The 22,532-nt window shown below is 38.5% G+C and overlaps 1 long non-coding RNA gene across 1 annotated transcript in view; it reads left to right on the top strand.

Moving 5' to 3' along the window:
* Window positions 1-21,728, top strand: part of LOC104006225 (uncharacterized) — a 77,923-nt gene extending 56,195 nt beyond the window's left edge. The window contains exon 5 of the long non-coding RNA XR_008547794.1: window positions 21,608-21,728. This is a non-coding gene — a long non-coding RNA (uncharacterized LOC104006225). The remainder of the gene's footprint in view (window positions 1-21,607) is intronic.
* The last annotated feature ends 804 nt before the right edge of the window (window positions 21,729-22,532 follow it).

A 22,532-nucleotide genomic window follows, 5' to 3' on the forward strand; every position in this document is an offset into this window, starting at 1 on the left:
GGAGAAGATTTTGACCTTACTTGGAGCTGAGTCAATTTAGAGAGCCAAGTGACATACACTGCTAGAGAAAGCAGCGTGAAAAGCCCTGTGGGCTCACTGGGTTCCCTAGCCATCCATTTCTGCCTTGCCTCACAGGGGTCCTTGAGGAGGGCTGCCAGAGGTACTGGGAAATGGTCACAAAGAGAAGGAAACTTCCAGCTGAACTTTAAAACAATTTGAACAGATTGAGAAGTCTCCTGGCCAGAACTTGGGGGAGGGCATGAATCCAGTGTGCAGACTCTACAGGTGGGGAAGTACCAAAGCCCTGCTTTCTTTTGCAGCTGGGAGGCAGGTAGCCTGGGGCAGATTCTCAGCCCTGCTCACCCACTGCCTGGAAACAGACTCAGTGCTGTTGTAGGGGCTATGGTGGGAGTGAGACCAGCCCTTCGGGTTATGTGGGAGCTGGGTGAGGCCTGTGACTTCAACTTCCCTGACAACCTGCATGGGATAAAAATCGGGATAAAAATCACTACAGCTCTGCTCTCAGGAAGCCACATCCCTAGGAAAAGGGGGAGAGTACTACATCAAGGGAACACCCTGTGGGACAAAAGAATCTGAACAACAGCCTTGAGCCCTAGACTTTCCCTCTGACAGAGCCTACCCAAAGGAGAAGGAACCAGAAAGCCAACTGTGGTAATATGACAAAACAAGGTTTTTTAACACCCCCCTAAAATCTCACTAGCTCACCAGCAATGGATCCAAATGAAGAAGAAATCCCTGACTTACCTGGAAAAGAATTCAGAAGGTTAGTTATTAAGCTAATCAAGGAGGTACCAGAAAAGGCAAAGCCCAATTTAAGGAAGTGAAAAAAAATGATACAAGAAATGAGGGGAGAAAGTTTCAATTAAATAGATACCATAAATAACAAATAATCAAAACTTCAGGAAAAAAATGGATGCACTTATAGAAATGCAAAATGCTCTGGAAAGTCTCAGCAATAGATTCCAACAAGCAAAAGAAAGAACTTCAGAGCTCGAAGACGAGGTTTTCAAATTAACCCAAACCAACAAAGACAAAGAAAAAAGAATAAGAAAATACAAGCAAAGCCTGCAAGAAATCTGGGATTATGTCAAACAACCAAACTAAGAATTATCAGCCTTCTTGGGGAAGAAGAGAAATCTAAGTTTGGAAAACATATTTTGGGGAATAATCAAGGAAAACTTCCTGGCCTTGCTAGAGACCTAGACATCCAAATACAAGTTCAAAGAACACCTGGGAAATACATTGAAAAAAATCATTGCCTAGGCACATTGTCATCAGGTTATCTAAAGTTAAGATGAGGGAAAGAATCTTAAGAGCTGTGAGGTAAAAGGACCAGGTAACCTATAAAGGAAAACCTATCAGATTAACAGCAGATTTCTCAGCAGAAGCTCTATAGACTAGAAGGGATTTCGCCCCTATCTTCAGCCTCATTAAACAAAATAATTATCAGCCAAGTATTTGTATCCACTGAAACTAAGCTTCATAAATGGAGGAAAGATACAGTCTTTTTCAGACAAACAAATGCTGAGAGAATTTGGCACTACCAAGCCAGCACTACAGGAACTGCTAAAAGGAGCTATAAATGTTGAAACAAATTCTGGAACAACATTAAAACAGAGCCTCTTTAAAGCGTAAATATTACAGGACCTATACAACAACAACAATAAGAAACAAACAACAACAACAACAACAAAACAAGGTATATAGGCAAGAAATAGCACAATGAATGGAATGGTACCTCACATCTCGATACTAACATTGAATCTAAATGGCCTAAATGCTCCACTGAAAAGATACAGAATTAAAGAATGGATAAGAATTCATAAACCAACTATCTGCTCCCTCCATAAGACTCACCTGACACATAAGGACTCACATAAACTTAAGGTAAAGGGGTAGAAAAAGACATTCCATGCAAATGCAACCAGAAGCAAGCAGGAGTAACTTTTCTTTTTTTTTTAATTTTATTATTATTATACTTTAAGTTTTAGGGTACATGTGCACAATGTGCAGGTTTGTTGCATATGTATACATGTGCCATGTTGATGTGCTGCACCCATTTACTCATCGTTTAGCATGAGGTATATCTCCTAATGCTATCCCTCCCTGCTCCCCCCACACCACAACAGTCCCCGGTGTGTGATGTTCCCCTTCCTGTGTCCATGTGTTCTCATTGTTCAATTCCCACCTATGAGTGAGAACATGTGGTGTTTGGTTTTTTGTCCTTGTGATAGTTTGCTGAGAATGATGGTTTCCAGTTTCATCCATGTCTCTACAAAGGACATGAACTCATCATTTTTTATGACTGCATAGTATTCCATGGTGTATATGTGCCACATTTTCTTAATCTAGTCCATCGTTGTTGGACATTTAGGTTGGTTCCAAGTCTTTGCTATTGTGAATAGTGCCGCGATAAACATACATGTGCATGTGTCTTTATAGCAGCATGATTTATAATCCTTTGGGTATATACCCAGTAATGGGATGGCTGGGTCAAATGGTATTTCTAGTTCTAGATCCCTGAGGAATCGCCACACTGACTTCCACAATGGTTGAACTAGTTTACAGTCCCACCAACAGTGTAAAAATGTTCCTATTTCTCCACATCCTCTCCAGCACCTGTTGTTTCCTGACTTTTTAATGATTGCCATTCTAACTGGTGTGAGATGGTATCTCATTGTGGTTTTGATTTGCATTTCTCTGATGGTCAGTGATGATGAGCATTTTTTCATGTGTTTTTTGGCTGCATAAATGTCTTCTTTTGAGAAGTGTCTGTTCATATCCTTTGCCCATTTTTGATGGGGTTGTTTATTTTTTTCTTGTAAATTTGTTGGAGTTCATTGTAGATTCTGGATATTAGCCCTTTGTCAGATGAGTAGGTTGCAAAAACGTTCTCCCATTCTGTAGGTTGCCTGTTCACGCTGATGGTAGTGTCTTTTGCTGTGCCAAAGCTCTTTAGTTTAATTAGATCCCATTTGTCAATTTTGGCTTTTGTTGCCGTTGCTTTTGGTGTTTTAGACATGAAGTCCTTGCCCATGCCTATGTCCTGAATGCTATTCCCTAGGTTTTCTTCCAGGGTTTTTATGGTTTCAGGTCTAACATTTAAGTCTTTAATCCATCTTGAATTAATTTTTGTATAAGGTGTAAGGAAGGGATCCAGTTTCAGCTTTCTACATATGGCTAGCCAGTTTTCCCAGCACCATTTATTAAATAGGGAATCCTTTCCCCATGTGTTTAAAAGAATGTGATGCCTCCTCCCCAGCCACTTGCTCCCTCTTGCTATGTGATACACCAGCTCTCCCTTTGCCTTCTACCATGATTGGGAAGCTTTGTGAGGCTCTCACCAGAAGCAGATGTCAGCACCATGTTCCCTGTACAGCCTGTAGAAACATAAGTCAAACTAAACCTCTTTTCTTTATAAATTACCCAGCCTCAGGTATTCCTTTATAGTAATGTAAAATGGACTAACATACTGGGGGAGCCACATTATCTTCTTCCAAAAGCTGTTTCCAGACCTATCCTCAATCACCTCTTTTATCAGAACCCTGGCCCAGGGTGCGCACTGCCCACCACTTTGCCCTACATGGGATTCATGGACAGAGCCTCTTCTCATTCCTTCCCAGGGACAGCTAACACAAGACTATCATATATGAAATAATTTTACTAAGGGTTTAGAGACAATAGAGAGGAATTCCAGCAGAGAGGAGAAAACAACACTGTGTCTGAAGCCTGCAAGCCATCTTCATAGGGAATCCCCTCTCGGTCAGCTCTCTTCTTGGTCCTGGCATGTCACTGTATTGCTATGATTCATTCCTCAGAATTGAATTCCTTCTCCTTTTTTTCTTACTTCCTCAGGACTCCATACTCCTGGCTTTTCCTGTATTCTTCCTCAGTTGTTGAGGAAAAGCAGAATATTCCTTAGTTTTTCTTTTTAAACCCAAATTTCTGATTCAGAAAGTTACTCTCCTACTTTATTAAGCAGAGTAATACATCTCTTTATTGACTATGTTTTATAACAAAAGTCTTTTTTAATGAAAAATCAGTTGTCTCTGTACTCCGGATAAATTCTACAGCCCGATCAAATAGTTTTTAAAATATACTATTTTTTCACCTACTCAGATAATTGCCTCTCAGTGTAACAAATACTATGGTGGAGGTAAGTGCAAAGTGAAAGCTGTTAGAGCTGGAATATAGGGTCTGAGACCAGGCTGTAAACAGCTGGAGATGAGCCCCCAGCAAAGAGTTTCTGGATAATGTAATATGAATTTTGAAGGATAAGTAAGAGTCAACAAATAAAAAGAGAAGGGAATAGTGGAAGGGGTAAATATGGTGACTAAATGTGGAATATGCTGGCTTTGAAAGACTATGGGATATTCAAGTGGAGTAAATGTCCAAATATCTATGATAATTGAAATCACGGGAAAGAGTAAGTTTAGCAAGAGTGAGAGGAAATAGGGCTAAACTGTACACTGGAGAACTGAACAAAGCATAGGAAGAAGAGTGGCCATAACAGGTCCAGAGAAGGAATGATGTTGGAGAAATGAGAAATACCAGAGAAGGGAGGTGTTCCTAAAGTCACAGAAGGACAAGGAAAGAGGATTTTAAGAATGGAAAAACAGTCTTCAATACTGCAGAGAGATCAAGTAAGAATGATTAAGATCATCCATAGGGTTTAACACCAGTGATGTCATCCAGGCTCTTACATGATGAAGTTCTCCTAAGATGGGTCAGAGCTCGGCAGCCAGGTGCTCAAACTGAGATTTTTCTTCTCTTGAGACTCAGATTTCTGCTTACAATGTTGTATACTCAGACATTCATTCTGAAGTTCCATACCTGGTCATGCAAGAGCAATACATTTCTCTTTGAAGTTTCTTTCTTGAGCAATAGGACATCTATAGCACTGACTCCTGTTGCCTTTGTTATCTTACAACAATACGAGTGTCTCTCCACCTAATAACTCCTTCCTAGTAGTCTAGTCCTCAGTTGTTTTCCCCTTTACCTTTATTAGGAACTTAACGGGAATAGGCAAGTCATAAATGAAAATGCATGTCCATTCCAGATCTATTAACAATATAAGTCAAGTCACAATAGTTATTTGCTCAGAATCCTCTAATAGTTCCACATTGTACTAAGAAAATCAGCCAAGGGCCTACACGATCAGTCCTTCCTATCTCTTTGACCTTGTCTCCTTCAACTCTCCCCTTTAGTAATTCTGTCTTTTGGGCAGCTACTTCAACAAGTCAGACCTCAGGACCTTTTTGCTTTGATGCATCCTTCTGGAATACTCCTTTGCTATATAATTTCTTGGCTCATGTCTCTTTTAAGATCTTTACTCAAATGTCACCCTTTAAAGATAGCTCCCTTGACTAACCTAAATTGCAACCAGTCCGTAACAATCTTTTTCTTACTTCCCAGCTTTAATTTTTTCTGTAGTACTCATGACCATTTAACATACTATATACTCTTTATCTCACTAGATGTAAGCTCCAGGAGAGAAGGATTTTTGATTATCTTTTTCTTTCTGGGTCTTCAGAATCTATAATAATTCCTGGCAGAAAATAGACTCTAAATAAATATTTGTTGAATAAATGAACGAATGAATAATAAGCTGGTCACTCCTCTCCACCTGCTCGGTCATCCCTGCAGGTCTCCCAACCTGCTAATAACCGCTCTCCACCTAACTAGGGGCCTCTGTGGCCCTGGGGACCTACAGTCGTCCTAAGACCATCTGACTAGTAGGGGATGGGAGAGTGGTAGTGGGGCATGAAAGGTGGGATGTAGGAGAGAACACAGAGGAAGATTTCAAAGTGGGAAGAGTTGGGGAGAGCTCAGTCAGGTTCTATTGGCTGCAAAATTGGAGATTAAAGCAAGTAAACAAATATTTATTCATAGGTGTAAGCATTTGTTTCAAGAAGGGCAATTTGAAAGGTACCGAGGGCTCTGGTCCAGTAGAGTTGATACTGCAACTTTTCCTTCAGTTCCTTTGGCTCTGCTTTTATGCTTCACTTATCCTATGTTTCTTTCAAATTTCAAACTTTTCTTTAAAAAATGCTACTGCCCTGTGTTGCCACTTTCTGCTGTCAGCTTGGTTGTTGAAGTAGAACATGCAGACAAACCACAGGAAGCTTTTCTTTTGTGCAAGTCAGAAGCTGAGATGAGTTTCTTTTTTTATTATTTTACTTTACATTCTGGGATACATGAGCAGAACATGCAGGTTTGTTACCTAGGTATACACATGCCATGGTGGTTTGCTGCACCCATCAACCCATCATCTACATTAGATATTTCTCCTAATGCTATCCCTCCCCTCGACCCCCACCCTCGACAGGCCCCGGTGTATGATGTTCCCCTCCCTGTGTCCATGTGTTCTCATTGTTCAAGTCCCATTTATGAGTGAGAACATGCGGTGTTTGATTTTCAGTTCCTGTGTTAGTTTGCTAAGAATGATGGTTTCCAGCTTCATTCATGTCCCTGCAAAGGACACGAACTGAGATGAGTTTATCTATCTATTCTTCACATATGAGAGATCAGCAGGACATGGGTTTGAATGCAGTGTTTTGAGTAAGAGTTTTTTTGAATTTTGTTACAAGGGCAACTGTTTCTAAAACAACATTTTGACCCAACTGAGCTGTGTTTTTTAAATCCCTTCAGTGGAGTCTCTGTCTCTCTCTCTCTTTTTTTTTTTTCTCTGAAAGCAGATATTGACTTTAGACAAAGACTCAGTCTTCCCGAATACACACCAAAAAGGTGATCTGGCTGTTAAAACAGAACTGACAATTCTTCAGGCAGGTATTTCAAGGCTAAGTGTTTTTCCCAAGGCTGAGTATTTGATTTAAAGCAACAAAACAAGCTGGCGGTTACAGGCTGGACTTGAAACATTCTCAGTATCAGTGATGAAGTGCATCACGCGCTCTTGGGTTTTCTTCCCAAGGCATCTAAGAAGCAGCCAGATTTCCAGTTTGTGTGAACCAAATGACAGCCTAAGGAAGTGACGGCACTTACCCTCTTTTGCATCAGCAGTGGTCAGTGAGTAAAATGAAATGAACCCCAAACTTCCTCTTAATGTTACCTTATCAACCAAATTGTTCTACCACGATACACTTAATTTCCATTTTTCCTTTAAGAAAGGTGAAAAAAACAAGTAGATATATTGCTAGATACATGAGCTTTGCTTTAAATTAAAACCCACTTCCTTCCCAGAGCCATGAGAGATGAAATCTGAGTTTATGTTCCCCCAAAAAATTGGAGGACACATTTATTTCAGAATTCAACAGAAGATAGGGAAAGACTAATAGGAAGGAAAAAAAAGAAAGACTATTATAAATAATTTTACAGCAGAACAAGAGATTTATGTCTTTTTCCATTGTACACAAGGTTGTTTCATAATCTCTTGTGAAAGATTAAAAACTACTGAGCATACTAAGACACTTCTCTGTATTTATAACCCATTCTGAAATTGTGATTTAGAACCCTGGGCCCTAATTAGTTAAGTGATATTGACAGCAGATGTGATACTTATTGAAAAATGTAACCTTGCGTGAAAGGCTCTCTCTCTCTCTCTTTCTGTGTGGGGTGTGTGTGTGTGTGCGTGCATGCGCGTGTATGTTGACCAAACAATTATAATATTTTACTACCTAGACTCTTATTCAATTATGCAAGGTGTCATGCTTTCACATACATGGCTTACTGAAGGCAAGCCTCACAATAAGCCTATGAGGACGAGGGTGTTACTGTTTCTCTTTTGAAGAGAAGAGAGCTGAGTTTCTGAGAGGCTGAGAGTCACACAATTAGTAGGATAGGACAAGGTCACCTGAATGCAATGACCTTTTCACTGCCCCATAAGATTTCACCTACCCATCCATCCACTCAGCATTAAATCAGAACTTCCTACATGTTATGAGTTTTTAAAAATGGTGACAAAATATACATAACAAAATTAACCATCTTAACCATTTTTATATGTATAGTTCAGTACTGTTAAGTATACTTACATCATTATTCAACCAATCTCCAGAACTTTTTCATCTTCCTAAAATAAAACTCTATAGCCATTAAACAACTTCCCATTTCTCCCTCCCTAAGCCCCTGGCAACCACCATTTTACTTTCTGTTTCTGTGAATTTGACTGTTGTAGATACCTCATAGAGTGGAATCATACAGAATTTGTCTTTCTGTGACTATTTCATTTAGCATAATGACCTCAAGATTCATCCATGTTGTAGTGTATGTTAGAATTTCTTTCCTTTATAAAGAAGAATTTACAACATTTTGTTTATTCATTCTTCCATTAATGGACAGGTGGGTTGCTTCCACATTTTGGCTATTGTGAATAATGCTATAATGAACATGGATGTGCAATACCTTCTTGAAACCCTGCTTTTAATTCTTTTGGATATATACCAGAAGTGGAAAAGTTGGATTGCATGGTAATTCTATACTTAATCTTTATGAAACTGCCATACTGTTCCACAGTGGCTGCATCATTTTATGTTCCCACTAGCAGGACACAAGGGTTTGAATTTCCTTACATCTTTGCCAATATTTATTTTCTGGTTTGTGTGTAGTTTTTATTTTTATATATATATTTTTTCTGATAGTATCTGCTCTTATTTGAATGTGTCCCTTCCAAAATTAAGGTTAAAACTTAATCCCCAGTGTGATGATATTAAGAGGTGGGGCCTTTTGGAAAGTGATTAAGTCATGAGGGCTTCACCTTCATGGATGGATTAGTGCCTTATAAAGGGTAGGAGAAAACTACTTAGGCCCTGTTGCCCTTCCTCCTTCTGCCATGTGAGGACACAATGTTCATCCCCTTTGGAAGATGCAGCACCAAGGGGTCATCTTAGCAGCATAGAGAATGAGCACTCACCAGACACTGAGTATCGGTGCCTTGATGTTGGAATTTCCAGCCTCCAGAACTGTAAGAAATAAATATGTTCTTCATAAATTGTCCTATTTGTGGTATTTTGTTATAGCAGCACTAATGGATTAATATAGTAGACATCCCCCCCGCCTTGTTTTTTTTTTTTTTTTTTTTTTTTTGTTCAGTGGCACTATCTCTAGCTCACTGTAACCTCTGCCTCCCAGGTTCCAGCAATTCTCCTGCCTCAGCCTCCTGAGTAGCTGGGATTACACACAGATGCCACCACACCCCGCCAATTTTTGTATTATTAGTAGAGACGGGGGTTCCACCATTTTGGCCAGGCTGGTCTTGAACTCCTGACCTCAAGTGATCCGCCCGCCTCAGCCTCCCAAAGTGCTGGGATTACAGGCGTGAGCCACCATACCTGGCCCAGTAGCCACCCTAATGTAGTTTGGATTTGCATTTCCTAATGACTAGTGATGTTGAGCATCTTTTCTTGTTTCTTGGCTACCTGTATTTCATTTTTGGAGAAGGTTTATGCAAGTTCTTTGACCATCTTTTGACTGGATGTGTTGCTGAGTTGTAGGAATTCTTTATATATTCTGATATTAACCCCTTAGCAGACATGATTAGTAAATATCTTCTCCAATTGGACATGGGTATTTATATATTTCATATGGTTTTTAGGATAACCCTGCAAAGTGCTCACTTTATGGGGCAAGTAATTGAGGTAGAAATCATTTCATGAACTTGTCTAGGGTTTCTCAGTCAGTGCCAGGTGTCATATTGTCACTGTGGATTTCTGGTTCCAAAGCAAGTGTTCTTTCTACTACATCCTGCTGTCTGAACACATTTCTTAAAATATTTCTATCCTTTAAAAATAAAAGCAAAAAAAAAAAAAGGGAAAAACAATACAAGAAAAAAAAACCAAAAATCGTGATGAAGTTTTAGACAAACACAATTATAAGTAAAGGTACATTAAGCCATGTTTATAGTAGGACATCATAAAAATAAAGCTTATGGGAAATTTTGACTGTTACATGATGAGTATAAGGTAGTTTTCACCTTTATTGTGCTACATTTAATGGTTTGTAAGATCCTTCTTCAGTGTGCTTCCCAATAATGTAGTCATTACTGCAAGTTAACATTTTCCTTGACTAAGAGGCAGAGGACTCCTTATGCACTGGAGTACCTGTGAGCTGTTTGGTGGAGAGGAGGTTATCTCATATTTCCAGGTCATACAGTAAAAAAAAAGCGGGATGATTGAAATTCTATGGAGCATACTTTATCTGATTCTTCAAAGTAAAATAAATGCTTTTGAATGATACAAAATCAGTTTTATATTCATTTAAAAGATGCTAAAGAACCAAAGACCAAGTCTAATTACTTAGATACCTAAAGTTCCATATTTTTAACTTCATTTACTTCTGTAAAGACAAGTATTTGCATAGAAAAATTTCTCTATAGAAAATGCCAGTTTCCTGAAGGAGGAAAGTGATTCCTGAAGGCATTAAAAAGGTGAATAGAGATGAGAAGGATTTTAAGGACAGTAGTCCATAGAACTACATGGCATCTCCAAGAGACCTCAAATTTCTTTTTTGGGCTCCACAGCCTTTTCTTAGAGATCAGATCCTGCTCTCAAAGTTTTTTCTGAAACCCAAAGGAACCCCATCTCCTTGGGTCCAGAGTAGATAGGGTGAGTATACTTAACAATAATTTATTTTGTATATTTCAAAATAAATAACTATAAAAGTAGATTTGGAATGTTCTCAACACAAAGAAATGATCATAAATGTTTGACGTGATGAAAATCCTAATTACCAAGATTTGATCCTTACACATGGCATGCTTGATCAGAATATCACATGTATCCCATAAATATGTACAACTGTCATGTACCTATGAAGATTAAAAACCAAAACAATGAATTGACTGTATTAGTTTTTTTTGTTGATGCTATAACAAATTACCATGAACTTAGTGGAATGAAACAAGAATTTATCTTAAATTTCTGGAGGTCAGAAGTCCAAAATGGGTCTCACTGGGCAAAAATAAAAATGTTGGTATGGCTGGGTTATTTCTGGAGACTCCAGGGGAGGTTCTGTTTCTTGCCTTTTCCAAATTCTATAGGTCACTCACATTTCTTGGTTTATGGCCTCTTTCTCCATCTTCACACTCACAACATCAGACTGAGTCTTTTCATGCTGTCATCTCTATGATTCTCTCCTTTGGCCTCCCTCTTCCACATTAGGGACCCTGTGGTTACATTGGGCCCACCTAGATAATCCAGGATAATCCACCCTTCTCAAGGTCAGCTGATTAGCAACCTCAATTTCATCTTCAGCCTTACTTCCCCTCTGCCACGTAACAACATATTCACAGGTTCTGGGGGTTGGAATGCAGACCTCTTGGGGTGGGGCATTACTCTGCCTATCATATTGACTGAATGAACAAAATGGAAAAAATAATCTTTGCCTAATCATCTATGTTTTTTTGATTCAAACAATGATTTTGAATTTGATAATGTGCAAAGACCTAAAACTTCAAAATAAACCAATGTACTGGAAGACTGTATCCATCACTTTGAAAAGTTGATTAAATATCTCATGACTTTAAAAATAATAAATTACAATGATAATGGAAGATCAAAAACAATTGATTTCATAGACTATTTAGATCTTTATTCTGTAGAAATAGAACCAAGTACTTTTACCAGAAGAAAGAAACCCAGCTATGCAAAGGCTTGAAACCATTGTTTTTATTTTATAACTGGCCTGCTGATCATCATAAATAATTAATATGGACTGGGGAATGCCCCAAATCTCAAACATGTTATTTCCTATCAACTTTGGATAGAGATCCTCTGCCGGAGCAAGCCAAATGAACTACAGTGTTTCATCATTATTCTGCTGGGAATCATGCTTAAAGATCTATGCTAAAAGTTCATTTAAAAAAATTTCTGTGACATACAACAATGAACTGTGTTCTTTCTACCAATAACCTCATTGACTGACACTTTCATAATCAATATAAGCACTTAATTGATTATCCACCCCCATCCACCTAGAATCCATTTCACCCTGCAAAGTAATCCAGTTTTTATACCTTTTTCCCATCAAAGAAATAAAACTCTACAGAAACACAAACTGTTTGACTCCAATCTGAAGGGCATGTACAGTTACATACTGAGATTTCAAAAGAGTTACTAATAGCATCTAGAATATGACATTCTCTCATGTCAAAATGCACTTTGGACCAGTTTTCCCAAATCACACCCACAAGACAGTTTTGCATCCTGATGCCTGCTACATCTACATGACAAAAATGACCAAATCAGGAAAAGTAATAATCTCATTTGGAATTTATAATCTCACATTTCTTCTTCATTATAATCTCAGTCATGAGAGTTCTTATTTGTCAAGTTTTCTTTTGAGATAGCACTATTGTGGATGGCTTCCAAGTTTTAAGGCACAGTTGAAAGCCATGCCCCTGAAAATAGATTTCTAATTCACATCATACTGCTGTATTTGTGGACACTTGTCATCTCATGTTCATGCAAGTATACATCAGAAAGCTGTCAATTCTGGCCAGTAATTTCCTATTTTCCACATTACTCTTTTTAGTCTAAATTAGAGCTTAGTTTATAATAAACAAAGGTCTAGCTAGCTCATATTGTTCTTTTGTGAAAAGTAGAAAAAGATCGCCTATTTGGAAAAACTCACCCTCAAGGGCCATGTCTTAGCAGAATGTGGGACTGAACTCAGCATCCACATATCCATTCACTCAGATGCTCTTTTGCAATGGCCAAGGAGAATAATTTTAGACATTAATTCCTCTTAGAAGATTTAAACAATGTAGTAGTTTGTAACATCACATAATTAGATCTCAAAACAAGCCTTCTGTATTAGTCCGTTCTCACATTGCTATAAAGATCTACCTGAGACTGGGTAATTTATGAAGAAAAGAGGTTTAATTGACTCACGGTTCCAAAGGCTGTACAGGAAGCATGGCTGAGAGGCCTCAGGAAACTTACGATCATGGCAGAAGGTGAAGGGGAAGCAAATACATCTTACCATAGTGGAGCAGGAGAGAGAGAGAGTGAAGGGGAAAGTGCTACACACTTTTAAGCAACCAGATCTCATGGGAACTCACTCACCATCATGAGAACCGCATGGGGAAAATCCACTCCAATGATTCAGTCACATCCCACCATGTCCCTCCCCCAAAACTGGGAACTACAAATTGGTTTGAGATTTGGGTAACTGTATAATTCTGTCCCTGGCCCCACCTAAATCTCATGTTCTTCTCACATTTCAAAACAAAAGCAGCAAGACTTCTCAACAGTCCCCCAAGTCTTAGCTCATTTGAGTGTTAACTCAAAAGACCAAGTCCAAAGGATTATCTTAGACAAGGCAAATCCCTTCTGCCAATGAGCTTGTAAAATAAAAACAAGTTAGCTACTTCCAAAATACAATGGGGATACATGCATTGGGTAAATGCTCCCATTCCAAAAGGGAGAAATTGGACAAAACAAAGGGGCTACAGGCCCCACGCAAGTCCCAAACCCAGCAGGGCAGTCATAAATCTTAAAGCTCCAAAATAATCTCCTTTAACTCCATGTCTCACATCAAGGGCACACTCATGCAAGGGGTAGACTCCCAAAGCCTTGGGAAGCTCTGCCTTTATGGCTCTGCAGGGTACAGCCCCTGTGGCTGCTTTCACAGGCTGATGTTGAGTGCCTGTAGCTTTTCCAGGAGCATGGTGTAAGCTGTCAGTGGACCTACTATTCTGGGGTCTGGAGGACGGTGGCCTTCTTCTTACAGCTGCACTAGGGAGTGCCCCACTGGGGACTCTGTGTGGTGGCTCCAACCCCACATTTCTCCTCTGCACTGCCCCAGTAGAGGTTCTCCATGAGGAGAAGTCTGCCTGCCATAGGAATTTTAATACATCCTCTGAAATCTAGGCTGAGGCTCCCAAACCTCAACTCTTCCCTTCTGTGTACCTGCAGGTTCAACACCATGTGGAATCTGCCAAGGCTTGAGGCTTGCACCCTCTGAAGCAATGGCCCAAACTGTACCTTGGCCCCTTTTAGCCACAGCTGGAGCTGGAGTGGCTGGGATGCAGGGTGCCATAACCTGAGGCTGCACAGAGCAGCAGGACCCTGAGCCCTGCCCACAAAAGCATTTTTCCCTCCTAGGCTTCCAGGCGTGTGATGGGAGGGCTGCTGTGAAAGTCTCTGAACTGTCCTGGAGTGATTTTCCCCATTGTCTTGGCAATTAACATTCAGCTCCTCTTTATTTATGCAAATTTCTAAAGCCAGCTTGAATTTCTCCCCAGGATGGGTTTTTCTTTTCTACTACATATTTAGGCTACACATTTTTCAAACTTTTCCCATTTGCTTCCCTTTTAAACATTTGCTTATGCAAATGAGTGTAAGTTTTTAAAAGCAGCCAGGCTACATCTTGAATGCTCTGCTGCTTAGAAATTTCTTCCACCAGATACACTAAATCATCTTTCTCAAATTCCAAGTTCCACAGATTGCTAGAGCAGGAACACAATACCACAAGTCTTTTTGCTAAAGCATAGCAAGACTGACCTTTACTCCAGTTCCCAATAAGTTCCTCATCTCCATCTGAGACTACCTCAGCCTGGACTTCACTGTCCATATCACTATCAGCATTTTGGTCACAACCATTCAACAAGTCTCTAGGAAGTTCCAAACTTTTTTTCACCTTCCTGTCTTCTTCTGATCCTTCCAATCTGTTCCAGCCTCTGCCCATTACCCAGTTCCAAAGTCATTTCCACAGTTTCAGGTATCTTTATAGCAATGCCTCACTTCTCTGGTAACAATTATCTTTATTAATTTATTCTCACACTGCTATAAAAAACTACCTGAGACTGAGTAATTCCACAGGCTGTATAGGAAGCACAGCTGGGAGGCCTCAGGAAACTTAAAATCATGGTAGAAGACAAAGGGGAAGCAAGCACATCTTACCATGGCAGAGCAGGAGAGAGAGAGTGATGGGGAAAGCGCCACGTATTTTTAAAACAACAGATCTTGTGAGAGCTCATTCACTATCACAAGAACAGCAAGGAGAAAATCCACCCCCATGCTCCCATCACCTTCCACCAGGTCCCTCCACCATCATGAGGAATTACAATTTGACATGAGATTTGGGTGGGAGACAGAGCCAAAGCATATTACCTTCTTTTATGACTTGATGTTTATAAGTTTTTTACCCCTCATTTTCTTTTATGACTAGACTCCCTATGTGACTAATCTGAGCTACTTTTGTGCTGTGATGCCAGGAGGTGAATTTCTCAAAAGAAGCTGGCATCTCTGATTCAAAGAGCAACACGAGTGAGGAGGATTCCCAAAGGGCTAATTACATAGCATAGCATTTTAACTAATGGGGGCAACTGTTCATTTGCTATGGCCAGATTGCAATCTTTAGCAATCCTCTACTTGTTCAGAAAGCTTTTTCTTTCTCTGTATTTAATTTTTGTGTGTATCTGAGATCTTTCTATTATTTATTCCTGTGTCCTTGGAGGACATGAGATAGACTCCTTCCCTGCTGAGAGAATTAAATATTTGAAAGAACAAGTTAATGAACACATTCTTACATTGTGTTCAAGATATTACATGAAATGTAGGCCAAATAGATCTTGTTGACCATCTGACTCAATTTTATAAATGAAAAAAGTGTAGCCCTTGATATGAATGGATGGAATTGAATCTTTATGCTTTGGTTATTTTTAATCAACATTTTATTCTAAAAGGCCATTTCAGACCATATGTAAATGGATTAAAGAAATTAAAGTTCAAGACCTTGACTTCCTTCGAATAAATTGTCAAATATACTATAATACTCAAGTATTGGGTGTATTTGAAATTAATTCGAAGATTCTAGGTCACTCACTAAGAAAAAATAAAATGGCAACTTAAAATAGAAACTTTGAATCGGCAAAATTTATTTTATTTTTCTCTTCATATTTGCTAGTTTAATCATTATTAAGATTTTACTTATATCTAAAGATTTCTTTGTTTACAGTAATAATATCACATTAAGGAATATAGACCAAATAATAAAGCACATTCTTTAAATAACTCTGTTGATTGCTACAACATACACTTTCAGTCTTTATTGTTTTGTGCGATGAAATCACTTAATAGATTCAGAGAATGAGATAAAGAAGGGCAGTTGTTTCTCTAAGGTACTTCAAGGTTGACTGTATAAAACAAGCAACTGTAGGTATAACAAATCTGTTTCTTTGAAGCAAGAGATGGTGTTAATGTTAAGACAGTCTAGGAAACAGACAGACTCCTAGTTAGCATGGTAATTATGAGTTCTTAATATCACCTAAGATGCATAAGATCTCACCATCCCAAACAAAAAATAGGTATCGTTTCTAACGTGTATTTTCTTCTCTTTATGCTAATTATCTTTTTACCCAATCAACAGTCTTATTTCATCATATATCAAATATAATTTTCCCATATTATTGATTGCAGACTACAAGTCAGATATTACTTTGAGGCTTTGGTTTTTACATCTTTGATAGAAGATATAATTTAACCTCAGTTTTACCTACTGGCTGTTGCCTGTCAACGTATTGCTTAAAGAACATCCAACTTACAAGGGATGTGAAGGACCTCTTCAAGGAGACCTACAAACCACTGCTCAATGAAGTAAAAGAGGACACAAACAAATGGAAGAACATTCCATGCTCATGGATAGGAAGAATCAATATTGTGAAAATGGCCATACTGCCCAAGGTAATTTATAGATTCAATGCCATCCCTATCAAGCTACCAATGACTTTCTTCACAGAATTCGAAAAAAACTACTTTAAAGTTCATATAGAACCAAAAAAGAGCCCACATTGCCAAGTCAATCCTAAGCCAAAAGAACAAAGCTGGAGGCATCATGCTACCTGACTTCAAATTATACTACAAGTCTACAGTAACTGAAACAGCATGGTACTGGGAGCAAAACAGAGATATAGACCAATAGAACAGAGCAGGGCCCTCAGAAATAATACCACACATCTACAACCATCTGATATTTGACAAACCTGACAAGACAAGAAATCTGGAAAGGATTCCCTATTTAACAAAAGGTGCTGGGAAAACTGGCTTGCCATATGTAGAAAGCTGAAACTGGATCCCTTCCTTACAACTTATACAAAAATTAATTCAAGATGGATTAAAGACTTAAATGTTAGACCTGAAACCATAAAAACCCTAGAAGAAAACCTAGGCATTACCATTCAGGACATAGGCATGGGCAAGGACTTCATGTCTAAAACACCAAAAGCAATGGCAACAAATGCCAAAATTGACAAATGGGATCTAATCAAACTAAAGAGCTTCTGCACAGCAAAAGAAACTACCATCAGAGTGAACAGGCAACCTAAAGAATGGGAGAAAATTTTTGCAACCTACTCATCTGACAAAGGGCTAATATCCAGAGTCTACGATGAACTCAAACGAATTTACAAGAAAAAAACAAACAACCCCATCAAAAAGTGGGCAAAGGATATGAACAGACACTTCTCAAAAGAAGACATTTATGCAGCCAAAAAACACATGAAAAAATGCTCATCATCACTGGCCATCAGAGAAATGCAAATCAAAACCACAATGAGATACCATCTCACACCAGTTAGAATGGCAATCATTAAAAAGTCAGGAAACAACAGGTGCTGGAGAGGATGTGGAGAAATAGGAACACTTTTACACTGTTGGTGGGACTGTAAACTAGTTCAACCACTGTGGAAGACAGTGTGGCGATTCCTCAGGGGTCTAGAACTAGAAATACCATATGACCCAGCCATCCCATTACTGGGTATATACCCAAAGGAATATAAATCATGCTGCTATAAAGACACATGCACACGTATGTTTATTGCAGCACTGCTCAGAATAGCAAAGACTTGGAACCAACCCAAATGTCCATCAATGATAGACTGGATTAAGAAAATGTGGCACATATACACCATGGAACACTATGCAGCCATAAAAAATGATGAGTTCATGTCCTTTGTAGGTACATGGATAAAGCTGGAAACCATCATTCTCAGCAAAATATCACAAGGACAAAAAACCAAACACCGCATGTTCTCACTCATAGGTGAGAATTGAACAATGAGAACACATGGACACAGGAAGGTGAACATTACACGCCGAGGTCTTTTGTGGTGTGGGGGAGGGGGGAGGGATAGCATTAGGAGATATGCCTAATGTAAATGATGAGTTAATGAGTGCAGCACACCAACATGGCACATGTATACATACGTAACAAACCTGCACGTTGTGTACATGTACCCTATAACTTTAAGTATAATAAAAAACTAAAAAAAAGAATAACTCAAAAAGTAAAGAACATTTAGAAGTATAGGCTGGGTGATTATTGATCATAGTCAGCAAACCACTGGCCTGAGGTACACCAAAATCAATCTTCACACTTTATTGCTTAAATTGACTAACAACTCCACAAAAAATAGACTTATTTACAAAGGAAATGAGATCTCTTGCTCTAAAGTTTTAGATTAACCTTGAGATAGCTGTGCCTTTTTGTGTTAGAGCACAATTATTTTATAAAGATCATGAAATGGCTACAATATGTGCTCTGAGAACTCAGCATTCGGAGATGGTACTGTGTGCTGTTTTGTGTAGGAGATATATGCTTCTAAAAACTCATAATGAAATAATATATTCATTGTAGGCATGACTTTTTCATAATTGATGTGGGTAGAGATGAGATTAATAAAGCCTCCTAGAAATTTAACAGAGCTTGACTAATATTTAAATCTTTAAATTATTTTGATTTACAGCAGATCCATAAATTCTAACCTTTTGGAATGGTATTTTAAAGCTGAAAGAAACCATATAGTCTATTTTCCTTAGTTTACAAATGAGAAAAGTAAACGTCAGAAAAATAAAATAATCAACAACCAAGTAAGCATTGGAACTTGGGTCTCTGGCAGTGGAAATACTTATATTGCAACCACAAAATTCAAAAATAGCAACTTGATACTGATATTGCTGTGAGGTCCTTTCTGAAATCCCCCAAATATTACATGCTTTAGTCACTCCACCAGAACAATCTGATCATAAATGCTTCAGTCTCTGAGTTCTGTTGTCCAGTGATCTATACAAAACATTCATGATGAGGCAGGGGATACTAGTTCATTTGGACTTTTGAAGGATATTCAAATGCAAGAGAAAAGGAAGCCAAAGGGAGCGGGCAGCAGATGACAAAATGAGAGAGGGACTAGGAAAGTAGGTGTTGGAGAAATTATGTGGAGAAAACCCAAGGCCATGGGGTTGAATAGGGGATTGAGGTTAATTTGAGGGCCTGAATCAATTATGGGATTCAATGTGAGTTACCTTGTTAATTGGGTACATGGGGGACCAATCAAATGACACTGGAGAGAAGAGTAAAATGAGCACACTTATCTAGAACCTCTTTAAAATCATCAATGTCAGTTAATGCAATATTTGTGGTTTGAAGCTGAGCTGAGTCAACTCTTGTATGGTTTGGCTATTGATATGGCTTTTCTTTAAAAGCACAAGTTCAGGAACATAAACATAATTTATTCCCAATTAAAACTGAGTAGTTATTGTAAACTGTTGTAATTATTGTTTGTGTTGAGTTATTTTGTAGCATCAATAATGGCAAAAATGTGAATATAATAATAGTCAATTAATATGTAAATTAAGCAGCAAAGAGGTTTAATTGCCATTTTATTAAATTTTACTTTTATAGAATGAGGTAAGCTGTTTGATTGTCTAAACGTTCACTTTATTAACAGAATGAAAATCTTTAAGAGAATGTTTAAAGTTGAAAAATTCAGGTTGAAAGGAAAAGGGAAAGAAAAATTCTACCTATTTATCTTGAACTTTTCATTAGTGACCCTGTAGCCCTTTTTCCACAATCACTCTGACCATTGCAACACTTACTTTCCTAAAGTTTTCGAAGTATTTTGTGTGGACAACCTCTAGAGAATTCAAAAGAGAATGGTAATGTAATAAAGGGCATACTAATTGGCAGTGTCATGAGGAGTCACTGAGAATAAATTCCAAAGTGTGAGAATTGTGGTCTCTCAGGGAAATTGTTTTTAATTCTTCAAACATTTACTTTATTGAACTACAGGAGACAAATAGGTGCAACAACCAATATAGCTGTGTCCTTAAAATATAAAATAGTGTGGATATTACATACAGAGGAGAGAAAAATCTTCCTAAGTAGATCCCCATTAATTATAATAAGAGCTAATATATAAATTGAATACTTACTATACTTTATGCTCAGTATTTTTTATGCATTATCACCTTCAATCTTCCAGCTCTGTGAAATATGTATCATTTTCCTTATTTTACAGAAGGAAACTTAAGCTTAGAGATGTTAAGCAATTCTTCCAAGGCCACATGAGCTGGGTTTCATGTGTAAACATAGTAATAAACTCCTATTACCAAGATAATATCTGTGGTTATCATGAACTTCAATAGATGTGACACCTAGGCAACTTGAAATAATTGGAGGAGAATTATGTGACAGGTGCTGTCACAGAGAAACCTTAGATTCAAGGGCAAATTTGGGGGCACAATCTTCAAAGGATAAAGAGATGAATATGGGCCATTGTATAAATGTTACCATCTTTACTAATAGAGCTTCTCTGAAGTTCTTGGGGGGAAAAAAGACCCCAGAAAGTATTACTGTCCCTAGAGTACTGCTTCTTGCAAGATTTATGTAAAGTTGAAGGCTCTTTTGAGGGAAGACGACAGGGAGAAGTCAAAGAGAGCTTTCTCTCATTCATGTCAGGGAGACATCCATGTTGCTACTCTCTCAGCTTTACTCTGTTATAATTATACTAGTGGAAGGAATGAAATTTGTTATACACTTCTGACACAGAATTGACTTACCTTGCCAAAAAATTCTGGTTGACTATGGTAATCATGTTCAATGGATCAACTGAAAAGACCATACATCATTATGTGTTTTAGCTCTAGAGGACTCCTGTGAGTGAGGGTACATTTAAGTAATATGCCAAAAAAACCTAGTAAAGTAGAAACCTAACAGATTTTTGTGTACAAGCATAAGGGAAATACATTTACTATGCTGTTAATTGATTTTGTCATATCTGATTTTGCAATTGCTAAACAAATAATAGAAAATGAATATTACAATCTGTTTAATTTAAAAATGAATGAAAAGAAAAGTAGATATAAAATAAAGCTGTGAGAAGACATGGTTATTTTTGTCTTTGTGTTTTTTTTTCCACCAAGAATTCATCCATCTTTGCTCTAGGAAATAATTTAGAATTTATGTAGATTTGTCACTCAAACTTAATAAGAATCCTTCAAGGCTTAGAAAATTTACTCATAGTGTCTTTCCAAAATTTTTTTTGAAAAAATTTACTTTTGCTATTATTTAATATGCTTCATCCACACCAAGATTCATATTGAGGCTTGATCCCCAATGTAATAGTGTTGAGAGGTGGTGGGATCCTTAAGAGGTGTTTGGGTCATAAGAGATCTGCCATTATGAAGAGATTAATCCCATCTCTTTTGAGTGAGTATAGGTCTGGAATAGCAACCCGAGAGTGAGTTGTTATAAATCAAGGTCATCCTTCATGTTTTGTCTTCATTGCATGTGCCTGCTTGCTGTTCTTGCATGTGTTCCTGTCGTGTGATGCCATCACTATGTTGTGATGCAGCATGAGGCCCTCACCAGATACAGCCACCTGATCTTGGACTTCACAGCCTCCAGAAATGTGAGCTAAATAAATCTCTATTCTTTATAAATTACTCAGTCTCAGGTATTCTCTTGTAGCCACAGAAGATGGACTAACATAACTTCCTTAATATTGGCTCGTTTTTTCAAAAAAGTATATATTTCTGTAGCACATTTTTTAAAAAGAATATAATTGAATGCAAAATGTAAATGAATGTAATTACCATTACTGACCATTATCACAATGGGCAGCATCTTCTTATCATCACTAGAGCAGCGGTCCCCAAGCTTTTTGGCATCAGAGACTGGTTTCGTTGGAAGACAATTCTTCTATGGACCGGGGTAGGGGGAAGATGATTTGGGGATGAGACTGTTCTACCTCAGATCATCATCAGATCATCAATTTCTTTTTCTTTCTTTTTTTTTTTTTTGAGACAGAGTCTCGCTCTGTTGCCCAGGCTAGAGTGCAGTGGTGCAATCTCGGCTCACTGCAAGCTCTGCCTCCTGGGTTCATGCCATTCTCCTGCCTCAGCCTCCCGTGTAGCTGGGACTACAGCCACCCGCCACCATGCCCGGCTAATTCTTTGTATTTTTAGTAGAAATGGGGTTTCACCGTGTTGGCCAGGATGGTCTCGATCTCCTGATCTCATGATCCACCCTCCTTGGCCTCCCAAAGTGCTGGGATTACAGGCGTGAGCCACCGCGCCTGGCCCAGATCGTCATTCTTCTAAGGAGCATGAAACCTAGATCCCTCGCATGGACGTGTCACAATAGGGTTCACACTCCTATGAGAATCTGATGCCACTGCTGATCTGACAGGAGATGGAGCTTGGGCGGTAATGCTCACTGGCCTGCCACTCACTTCCTGCTGTGCAGCCCAGTTTCTAAGAGGGCACAGATAACACCTT

The sequence above is a fragment of the Pan troglodytes genome, chromosome 3 (assembly GCF_028858775.2).
Source record: "Pan troglodytes isolate AG18354 chromosome 3, NHGRI_mPanTro3-v2.0_pri, whole genome shotgun sequence".
NCBI lineage: Eukaryota > Metazoa > Chordata > Mammalia > Primates > Hominidae > Pan > Pan troglodytes.